Genomic DNA, 12,606 nt, shown 5'->3' with positions numbered 1-12,606 from the left:
AGAAGAGTAGAGTGATTACCCTATACACTTGAGTGATTAGAGTGCATATACACTATCAGTGAGGGTTCAATGCTTGATTCTATGTTTCCTGTTTTCATGAGCTATCTTCTTACAAGTTTATTTGTCTCTTATTGTGTGTTTTAAATTAGTAAAATCCAGTTTATGTTTGTCTTGGAGAATTTGTTTACTTTTAACCAAGTAGGTAGACGTATTTTTGCATTTAGTTTCATTCATATAGATAGGTTGCATTTCATAAGTTTTACCATTCCTCTTCACTCCGTTATAGCTTCTCTTGAGCTTAGCATGAGGACATGCTAATGTTTAAGTGTGGAGAGATTTGATGCACCACTATTTTGTGGTACATCTTGTGCTTAATTGAGTGGATTTTATCCACTATTCTCACACTTATTCATGTAAATTGCATGTTTTACATTTTCCTTCCTGATTTTGTGCTATGATTGAAAACATGTTTCTTTGGTCTTAATTTAGCTAATTTTAATCCTCTCTTATTACCATTCGATGCCGTGATATGTGTGCTAAGTGTTTTCAGGGTTTATAGGGCAGGAATGGCTTAGAGGATGGAAAGGAAGCATGCAAAAGTGGAAGGAATACAAGAAGCTTAAGGAACTGAAAAGTTGTTAGCCCTGGCCTCTTTGCACTCAAATGGTCATAACTTGAGCTACAGAGGTCCAAATGAGGCGGTTCTAGTTGCATTGGAAAGCTAACATCTGGGGCTTCAAAATGATATATAATTTGCCATAGTTTCCCCGAAGATAGGTGACACGAACGCGTGCATCACACGCACGTGTCGCATCTGCGAAAATCAACGTTTCTAAATTCGTCCCCAGCGATTTCTGGGCTGTTTCTGACCCAGTTTTCGGCCCAGAAGACACAGATTAGAGACTATAAAGTAGGAGAATCCATTCATTCATGGAGAGAAGTTCTCATTATTCACAATTTTAGGTTTTAGATGTAGTTTTCTAGAGAGAGAGGCTCTCTCCTCTCTCTTAGGTTTTAGGATTAGAATTTCTTCTTCATCTCAATTCCAGGTTCAATGTTCCTTTAAATTATTAATGCAAAGAGTACTTTTTCATTTAATTTTGTTGTTTATTTAATTGCTTCCAATTTTATTTCAATTATCATATCTCTTTTCTACTCTAAACTCCCAACAACGAAGATGGTATCCATGTTGATAGAGTAGACTCCCAACTTGACATGGGGGTTGATTAAAAGGAGACACTTGAGTTGGAACGCTCAAGTGATTAGTTAAATTAGAAGTTGTTGGCTAATTCTCTATTTACTAACGCTAATCCTTTCTAAGGGAGAGGATTAGGATTTGCGAATAAGAGTTAGCTCAACCACTTGACTTTCCTTTATTTAGTAAGGGTTAACTAAGTGAAAATAACAACCTCTTGATACTACACTTGAGAAAATCCAACAAGGATAGAACTTCTAATTAATCATTCTTCCAGTCAAGGCTTTTTATTTTAATTACATAAAACCTTTTGTTAATTTTCATTGCTTTAATTTATAATTATTTATTTTCCCATTCCTCATTCCAAAAATTTCTCAGAAAATTTATAACCAATAATAACTACACCTCCCTGCAATTCCTTGAGAGACAACCCGAGGTTTAAATACTCCGGTTATTATTTTTTAGGGGTTTTGTTACTTGTGACAACCAAACTTTTGTACGAAAGGATTCTTTGCTGGTTTAGAAACTATACTTGCAACGAGAATTTATTTAGGAATTTCTTTACCGACAAAAAATCCGTTCGTCAGACCTGTAGTCCGTACACCTGAAGATGTAAAACCTGTTGGATACCGATTGGTATTTGTGAGAAAACGAAATGAGAAAAATGAAGTTGTGCGCTACAAAGCCCGACTTGTGGCACAAGGTTTTTCACAAAGGCCCGGTATAGATTATGAAGAAACGTATTTCCCTGTAGTGGATGCGATAACATTGTGTTATTTGGTCAGTTTATCTGCATATCATAAACCGCATATGTATTTAATGGATGTGGTAACCGCCTACTTATACGGCTCATTAGATCGGGATATCTATACGAAAGTCCCTGAAGGACTAAAGATATCTAAACCATCCAATAAATATTCACATGGGTTATACTCAGTCAAATTGCAAAGATCTTTATATGGTCTAAAGCAATCTGGACAAATGTGGTATAATCCTCTTACTGAGTATCTGGCCAAAAACGGATTCAAGAATGATGATATCTGTCTGTGTATTTTCATAAAGAAATCTGCATCTGGATTCATTATAATTGCGGTGTATGTTGATATCATTGGAACTCCTGAAGAGATTTCAACAATTATAAAAACTCTAATAGAAGAGTTTGAGATGAAAGATATTGGAAAGACTAAATTTTGTCTCGACCTGTAGATTGAGCATACAAAAAATGGGATCTTTATTCATCGCATCTGGATACATTATAATTGCTGTGTACGTTGATATCATTGGAACTCCTGAAGAGATTTCAACAATTATAAAAACTCTAATAGAAGAGTTTGAGATGAAAGATCTTGGAAAGACTAAATTTTGTCTCGATCTGCAGATGGAGCATACAAAAAATAGGATCTTTATTCATCAAACAACATACACAAAAAAGATCTTGAAAAGATTTTATACGGATAAGTCGCATCCATTGAGTACTCCAATGATTGTAAGATCTTTAGATGTGGAAAAGGATCAATTCCGTCCTAAAGAAGAAAATGAAGATATCCTTGATCCTGAAGTACTATATCTTAGTGCCATTGGAGCGCTAATGTATCTTGATAATAATACACGATCTGATATATCATTTGCTGTGAATTTACTAGCAAGATATAGTTCCTCTCCAACTAGAAGATATTGGAGTGGAGTCAAACAAATCTTTCGATATCTTTATGGAACGATTGATATGGGATTGTTTTATCCCTATGGATCCAAGTCACAATTAGTTGGCTATGTAGATCATGGATACTTGTCTGATCCACACAAAGGGAGATCTCAAACAGGATACCTATTCACATATGGTGGTACAGCTATATCATGCAGGTCCACGAAACAGACGATTGCTGCAACATCCTCTAATCATGCCGAAATACTAGTGATACATGAAGTTAGTCGCGAGTGTTTTTGGCTGAGGAGTCTGATCCAATGTATTCTGTCATCATGTGGACTGATTGATCATAAGACAGTTCCAACTGTCCTGTTTGAAGATAATACAACATGCATTTCTAAACTTAAGGGTGGATACATCAAAGGTGATAGAACAAAGCATATTTCTCCCAAATTATTCTTCACTCATGAACTTCAAAATCATGGGACAATTGATGTCCAACAGATTTGTTCAAGTGACAATCTGGCAGATTTATTTATAAAGTCACTCCCAAAATCCTCCTTTAAAAGATTGGTACATAAGATTGGGATGCGACGATTTCGAGACATTAAATAATGTCGACAAGAGGGGGAGACTGTACTCTTTTTTTCTTGGTCAGGTTTTCTCCCATTAGGTTTTTCTTGACAAGGTTTTTAATGAGGCAGTCCCATCACTGAAGGATATTGTACTCTTTTTCCTTCACTAAGGTTTTTTCCACTGGGTTTTTCTTTAGTAAGATTTTAACGAGGCAATAATCCTAAATGGTCATCCAAGGGGGAGTGTTGTGATAAACATGATGATGTGGATGACCGTTCAATACATGAGCGGCTGATTTTTCCTATGAAAGAGTGAAGCTCCCAAGTTAAATTGAGCATTAATGAAGTTTGAAAATTCAAAGCTTCACTCATGTATAAATAGAGGCTTAAGCCTCAGACAATAACATTAATAACAATTCTCTCTCTCTATTTATATTGTCTATATACAAAACTTTTCCTCTTTCTTTCTTTCATACATTACTACATATATTAGTAATATATATATTTAATATATATATGAATCATCTCTTTTATATTGAGATAGTAATTGTGGTGAATATTACTACTAGAGTTATCTAATTATATTTTACATTTTATATTTGTTACCTCTTTCTTATTTATTTATTTAGTTATTTTACAACAGTATGTAGTTTGTCTAATTTTTTTAAAGTTGGATTTATGTTTTTATAATTAAATAAACCACAAAGGCATATTAACATGGGATTGGTAAAAAATTAAAAGTGATTGAGGTGAATTAGTTTTTTTTAGCTTTAATTATTAGCCAAAGAATTTTTTGATCCCAAACACTGCTAACAAGGATAGTTTACCGACAAAAATTTTGACAGCCATTTTAGAGGCAGGATTATTGAAGACCATATTGTCAATAAATTTTGAAAGCATCCGTAATATTTAAAGGTTTTTTATTTTTTTTTTTTGTTTAGCTATCAGTAAGTTTTGGCATCACATAAGCGTTATTGGACGCACACAAATAATATTAACAATGCTGCTAATGTCAGTAAATTTTCTTTATTGAAAATTTGGATATAAGTTTACGGCCAATTTATGTATTTAAAATTTTTGGAAAAAAACTTTACCAGATTACAACTTTTTAAAATACCAGACACAATTGTAACTTTTCTATTTATGTATAAACCGCGACACTCTGATGCGGATTAGAGTTTGCACGTAATTCGCTATACCCTATCGCGGTTTACGTTGAAATGGTGCAACTACATAAACGGCTGCATTCGATAGTAGTTTATGAATAGATGGCATTGACGAAGAAACCGCGGCATCTTGTAGCGATTTCTTCGAAGATGGCCTCACAATAAAAACCGCTTGAGGTTGTAGCGGATTTTATTTGAGTACTGTTGAAAGTGAGATAGAGAGAAAAATTAGTGAGAAGGTAGAGAAAAAAGGTTGGATTTAGTTTGAGTTTCTTAGAGTAATCTCTTCAAGTGGAACTTAACCATGGCGGACGAAGAGCGCTTGTGCCGACTCAATGGCGTTGCTCACGTTGTCGGCAGTGTAAGACTCCGAATTTTGAAAAGTTGTTGATAAATTATTTATAATCTATTATATTTAATTAAAATTATATTTTTAGAGATTTTTGTACACAAGTAGAGTAATGTCTTATTTATAATTTAGAGTTCTTATAATTGAAAAATAATAAATATTTTATATGTCATAATTTTAATATCTAGATTTTTAACCTTATTTTATAAATAAAAGAGAGCTAATTTACTTATCTCTAATTTTTATTAAATTAGCATTTGAATGAAAATAATTTACAGATTGTAATTGGAAGGTATTTTAAAAATAGAAATTTTATATTTAATTTGGTTTTTTTATTATTATTTTATCTCTTTAATTATTTTATAAAATTAAACTACTAACCCTATTTTTAATAAAAATACCTAAACTACCCCACACCACCCCAAACCCATAGGCTGCATTTGTTTCTGAGAACAGGACAAGACAATACATCGAGAACAAGACATAATAAAGGACAGAGACACAAAATTTTGTGTTCTTGTATCTTGTTTGGTAATAAATTAGAACAAATTATGAAAATCTAATTTATTCTCATTTTTTTCATTCAAAAAATTGAGACGAAAAATATAATAATAAAAAATATAATTATAAAAAATTAACAAAAATAATTAAAGAAAAATAAAAAATAAGTTGTGTCCCTCGTTAATGTTTTTGTGTCCTTCATGTCAGGATGAACACAAAATACACTAATTTAGTGTCCCTAGACATATTATCTCTATCCATGCCTCTTCTGTCAAACACGATTTTGTATCTCTGTGTCCCTGTCTCAATGTCCTATCTCTATAAACAAACGCAGCCTAACACTACACTCATTTCTCTATGCTCACCCTCACCAATACACACACACAGACACGGTTGTTGAGAGGGAAGAAAGAAAGAAAAGAAGAAGGAATGGGGAGGAAGGAGAGGGAGACCTGGTGGGGGAAGGGAGTGTCGGGGAGGAGGAGACACCACACCACGATGTGCTGCTCAGAACCGCATCCAGCTCGTCGCCGCGCTGTGCTCAATGCCATTGCTACCACTGCCCCGCCAAGAGAGAAGGACGCGCAAGAGAGGAAGACGTGGCCGCCGATCTGCCCAGTCGCCATTCGCGCCCGTCGCCACCGCATCCTCGCCGCGTACCACGCCACCGTCATACATGGGAGAAGCCGAACAGAGAGAGAGTGTGCAAAAAGAGAGGGAACCGGTTCTGCCACCACTGCCACATCCAGCCACCGTTGCTTGCTCCGTCGCCCCTCCTGGAGGTGGGTGGCCGAGCCTCTACCGCAGTCGAGATCCACTGTTGGTAAGGGTTTCGAGTTTGGTTTAGTTTCTTTTGAGATTTTGAAAGCTTTATTGTCGTTGCATGTTAGTTTCCGTTTCCGTTGCTGGAGTCCAGTCGTCGCTGCCGCGCGAGGTGGCTACTGGGGCTATCACCGTACCAATTTAGAGACCACCACTACTTTGTTTCGTATTACAGTGAGTATTTATGTTTCGAAAACCTCCGCATTAGTATCCTGTTACGTGTATTAAAGTCTTTGCGATATTCATGTGTTAGGAATTACTAAGCGAGCTTTGCATGTGGCGATTGAGGTTGTTTCTGCTATTGAGAAAGCAAGTAGAGCTGAGGTTTCGGTTGCCGCTGAGAAAGCAAGTAGGCTGTTTCTTTGACGCGTTGGGTTGTGGTTTCGCACTTTCGCTTAATCGAGGTAGGGTCCTTTTCAGAAAACTATACTTTATAAACTGGAATTATTATATATGGATATTGATGTGAGAAAATGTATCTTTGGTGATTGTATAAGTCTTATGTATTGTTTGGTTGTCTTGAATGAATATGAATGTTTGTTTGACTATATTATTGTTTGGTTTTTTGAAATGGACTGTTTTTGAAGTGTTTCTTTAAAATTGTTTCTTTAAAAATTTGAAATCGAGTTTAATCCATTGGAAATTGAATTGAGTTTGAGTTGGAGTTGGTTTTCTTGAAATATAAAAATGGTATGCACTTTTGGATTCAGCCTAATTTTTAATTGATTTGGTTTTGAAACCTATTAAAGAGGGTTGTGGAATGGTTTGGTTGGGACCCAGAATGGGTGGCAAAGTGCAAGTTTTAGGGGAGATGTTGCCGAAATTTCTATAAAATTAGAGATTTTATTAAAATGTTATTTGGAAAATTATGAGTTAAAGACTTTTACTATTTTACTTGAATTATTCAAGAAAGTGATGAACCATGTTTTGAAATGAATTATTGAAATGAAAATTATAATTTAGTCTTGTTTTCTTGAGAAAAATATTATATCTCTTTTGGGAGCAAGTCGTTTCGAAGAAACTTATGTCTTAAGGCTGCTTTAAATGTGAAAAGGGTTTATGTTTTTTTAAATTTGACTTGAGGATTTCAATTGGAGGAGTATTAGTGGATTTAAAGGAAATTGGACTTGATTGAGTGACTCCGTTTGTGATGTTTTGGAATAAGTCAGAGAATTGGTTTTAAAAGTGAACTTGAAGGTGGTTTTGATTTGAATGGACTGATTTTGTTCTAAGTGATTCGGCTTTGAAAATTGTTTAGAACTTCTGATTTCTATGATTTGATTTTGATTCAAATTAGGAAAACAAATATTTTTAAGGATCTTTAATGAATTTAAGAAATTAAAATTTGGTAGATTTTCACTCCAAATCTTGAGACTTTGCGGTGGTAATTAATTAATAATTCCTAATTTAAAGTGATTAAGTGGACGATTTAAGAATGAAATGATTTTGAGGTTGGTTTGGGAAAATTAGATGGTGTGGAAAAGAATGCTATAAAGAGAAAGGACTTTTGGTTTGAAGGTAAAGTGATTTGAGGAGAAAGTGATATATGGCATAAATGAATGTATGTTTGAGATACCTGGGTAGTAGCAAGGATGGTGGTTCGTCTTGCTTGCTCTAGGTCAATGTTTGAGATACTCCTATCAAGGATGGTGGTTCGTCCCGCTTGCTCCAGGTCAGTGATTGTGACGCCTGTGTAGTAGCAAGGATTGTGGTTCGTCCCACTTGCTCCAAGTTGAGCCTTTAAACACCCACCTAGGTAGTAACCGTAGTAGTAGTTATTCCATTGGCTCTGGGTTAAGCGGGTAGTTGTAAGGGGGTTGTAGCTCAAACCCACTTGCTTTGCAAGGGTGTTTCAGTCCATGGTTAGCTACAAGGACGTGTCGGTTTGGCTATATAACCGACAGATGATATCATCAGCCGTAGGGCAGGCAATCATATCATATGCATCTATGTGACATTGTTTGGGTGTGCATATTGTAATTGGTTTACTTATGTGATTATTTATGTTTAATTTCTAATTGCTCTACTTGATGTAACTGTTTGATTGTGTTTGAACTTTTTTACTTGTATTTGTGACTGAAAATTGGTTGGATTGTGGTGAATTGGTTGTTGATTGATTTGCTTGGGCCTAGGGCCATGGTTGATTATGAGATGGGCCGAAGGCCATGTGGTTTGTGTTTTTGGTTTAGAAAAGTATGAAAAACTAAACTGGTTCAGCATAGACTTAATGAACCTATGCTTGGAACAGCTTGGTCATTCATACTATTTAGGAAAAACTTTAAAAAAGGTTTAGAATTTTTGAAGAATTAACAGCTTCCTCTTTTAAAAAGAATTTCAGATTTTGAATATTAAATCTTTGGTTTTGAAAAGATACATAAGGCGGTTATTAGTCACGGTATTTTAGAAACAACTTTATTTTCATGTATCCTGTTATAATATTTTTCTAACCCTATACTGAGAATCAGCAAGGACGATGTTCTCACTCCTATATAGGTCTTTTCTTTTTCAGGTCATGGACAATGAAGTTTGGAAGAGCTTATTATTTTTCTGTTTATCCTATATTTTGTATTGTTTTAGTATTTATGTTTTCCTCGCTTTTAATTTTACAAGTTTTTATAAGAGGGATAGGATTTTGATTATGTAATGCTTGCAAAATTAATAATGTGTATATATATATGTGTGTGTGTGTGTGTGTGTGTGTGTGTGTGTGTGTGTGTGTTTTGTAAGTATCATAAGTTGTATTGTATGTATGGATGTATGTTATCTATCAAAAAGTATTTTGGGGCGGTAATACGGTTTAAACCTTTAACAGGCTTATATTTTTGGCGCGGTTTTCTTTTTCATGGTAATGGGGGAATGAAATATGAAAGGTTGGGGGTGATAACCGAATTGAGTGGGAGAGAGAGAGACAAGGTGGGTGAACACATTTAATGGGGTTTGGAAAGAGAATATGGAGAGTAATGACCATTAGTGGACGGTTAATGACCATAATGGGTGGTTATTATCCAAAAAAAAAATGATTTCCCTCTGAAAAGTTGTTGCCTTAAATCAAGGGATTAGATGGAGAGAGAGATTTGATTTGACAATAACCACTTCCAAGAAGATTTGATGACACAAGAGGAAGATTCTTATTTGTAGAAAGGTAACTACCATAACTGTTAAGGTGGGGTCAAGGAATTTTTGGTGGGGCCCATAAAATTTTGAATTCTGTGTTGCCTCCCCCTTGACCACAGCTCTTCCATCATGCCTTATTTTTATCTCGTCCAAACCTACGAGCAAAACTGAACAGAGTCACAAATTCACAGATTTTCAATAAAACTTAAATCAAACATTCCCAAACTTTTTCTCAAGCTACAGAATCTGTCTTCACAGAGGGGTTTTGTAAAAATATCAGCAATTTGGTCTTCAGATTTTACAAATTGAATATCAATAGTTTCCTTTTGCACATGTTCTCTAATGAAATGATATTTTATCTCAATGTGCTTGGTTCTTGAGTGCAAAACAGGATTTTTTGAAATATTTATTACACTCATATTATCACAAAATAGGGGTATACTATTGATTTTTAATTTGTAATCTTCCAATTGTGTTTTTAACCAAATTAATTGAGTGCAACATGCAGATGCGGAAATGTATTCTGCTTCAGCGGTGGATAAAGCCACTGTGGCTTGTTTCTTGTTTGACCACATGTTGAGTGAGCTTCCAAGGAAGCAACACATGTCGGACGTGCTTCTTCTATCCACTCTATCTCCCGCATAATCTGCATCACAAAACCCTACTGCACAAAATTCATCAGATTTAGGATACCACAAGCCATAATCACAAGTTCCCTTAATGTATCTAATGATGCGTTTAACAGCCGTAAGATGGGATTCTTTTGGGTGAGATTGAAATCTTGAGCATACACCCACACTTTGAACAATATCCGGTCTAGAGGAGGTAAGGTACATGAGTGAACCTATCATTCCCCTATACCTTGTTTCATCCACATCTTGACCATCATCATCCTTTTCAAGTTTTGTGTTGGGATGCATTGGTGTACCCATTGCTTTGGAATTTTCTAGGCCAAACTTTTTAATAAGTTCTTTTGCGTATTTTCCTTGGTAAATAAAAGTACCACTAGGAGTTTATTTAATTTGGAGGCCAAGAAAGAAAGTAAGCTCTCCCATTAAACTCATTTCAAACTCACTAGTCATGAGTTTTCCAAACTCTTCACACAAGGAAATGTTGGCCGAACCAAATACAATGTCATCAACATAAACTTGAACAAGGAGTATATCATCATTACATGCTTTAATGAATAAAGTAGTGTCGGTGGTACCCATTTGAAATTTATTTTCCAGCAAGAAGGCACTAAGCCTTTCATACCAAGCTCTTGGAGCTTGTCTAAGACCATAAAGAGCCTTAGTTAATTTGAAAACATGATTTGGAAACTCTTTATGTTCAAAACCCGGGGGTTGTGCCACATACACTTCTCTATCAATAAAGCCATTAAGGAAAGCACACTTAACATCCATTTGAAACATTTTGAAACCTTTATGGGCGGCATAGGCAAGAAGCAATCTAATTGCTTCCATTCTAGCTACCGGAGCAAAAGACTCATCAAAATCTATACCCTCTTCTTGATCGTAACCTTGGGCCACTAATCTAGCCTTGTTACGAACAACTTGTCCATCCTCACCAAGTTTATTTTTAAATACCCACTTAGTACCGGTAACTTTCTTACCATCCGAATAAGGTACTAATGTCCAAACCTCATTCTTGTCAAATTGAGCTAGCTCCTCTTGCATGGCCTTGATCCATGATGGATCTTCAAGGGCTTGTTTGATATTGTTGGGCTCCATTTGTGACAAGAGAGCAAAGTTGCTAGGTTCGGTTTGCCTTTTGGTAGAGGATCTTGTTGTTACACCATGAGAGGGATCACCAATGATGAAGTCATGAGGATAACCCCTCATAGACTTCCATTCTCTAGGCTTTTGGACAGGTGTAGAACTTTGATGAACTTCTGGTGGTCTCACTGTTTCAGTTGCTCGTGCCTGCTCAGGAGACAAAATGGAAGTATCTCCTCCAATCTGACGAGACAAAACTGGACTGACAGATTCTTCATTTTGCACAGATTTAGGATTTTCTTTATTTGTTCCAGCCTCTTCACAATCTGAATCAATATCCTTCACAATACTGGGAATTAAGTTAGAATCACAAAAAGTAACATGTATGGATTCCTCTATGGTTCTATGCTCTTTGAGATAAACTCTATAGGCCTTGCTTGTGGTGGAATATCCAACAAACATTCCTTCATAGGATTTTGGATCAAACTTTCCAAGATTTTCTTTATTATTAAGCACAAAACATTTGCATCCAAAAACATGAAAGTACTTAAGATTTGGAGGGGTTCCTTTCCATAGCTCATAAGGGGTTTTCTTTAACCCTTTTCTAATGATTGTTCTATTCAAAATATAACATGCTGTGTTCACAGCTTCAGCCCATAAGAATTTAGAAATTTCATTCTCACATAGCATAGCCCTAGTCATCTCTTGAAGGCTTCTATTCCTTCTTTCAACCACCCCATTTTGTTGGGGGGTTCTAGGGCATGAAAAATTATGAGAAATCCCTAAGTCATCACAGAATTTTTCAAAATCTTGATTTTCAAATTCTTTTCCATGATCACTTCTCAAATGGGCAATTTTTAAATCCTTTTCATTTTGAATTTTCTTACAAAGGGTGGAAAAAGCATGAAAAGCATCATTCTTATGAGCAAGGAAAAGTACCCAACCAAATCTAGAGTAATCATCTACCACCACAAGACCATAAAGTTTACCTCCTAAACTTTAAGTTCTAGTAGGACCAAAAAGATCAATATGTAACATTTTCAATGGCCGTTTGGTTGAAATTCCATCTTTTGATTTAAAAGATGATTTTACTTGTTTGCCTAATTGGCAAGCATCACAAGTAAGATCCTTTTCAAACTTAATATTTGGAATTCCTCTAACCAAGTTCTTTTTGACTAGCTTAGAAATTTGATACATGCTAGCATGCCCCAACTTTCTATGCCAAAGCCATTTTTCAGATTCAAGAGATGTAAAGCATGTTACATTTTGTTCTTTTAATTCCTCAAGAGTTAATCCATACACATTGTTACACCTTTTGGCTTCTAATAAAATATCCCTAGTTTTCTCACAAACAACCAAACAAACAAACTTCTTAAAAATAACTTCAAAACCCAAATCATACAATTGACTAACACTAAGCAAATTATGTTTCAAACCATGTACAAGGAGAACATCATTTATACAAGAAGAAAAATTTTTACCAACTTTCCCAACAGCCACAATTTTTCCTTTTGCATCATCACC

The sequence above is a fragment of the Arachis hypogaea genome, chromosome 11 (assembly GCF_003086295.3).
Source record: "Arachis hypogaea cultivar Tifrunner chromosome 11, arahy.Tifrunner.gnm2.J5K5, whole genome shotgun sequence".
NCBI lineage: Eukaryota > Viridiplantae > Streptophyta > Magnoliopsida > Fabales > Fabaceae > Arachis > Arachis hypogaea.
Note: the sequence above shows the minus strand (reverse complement) of the source record.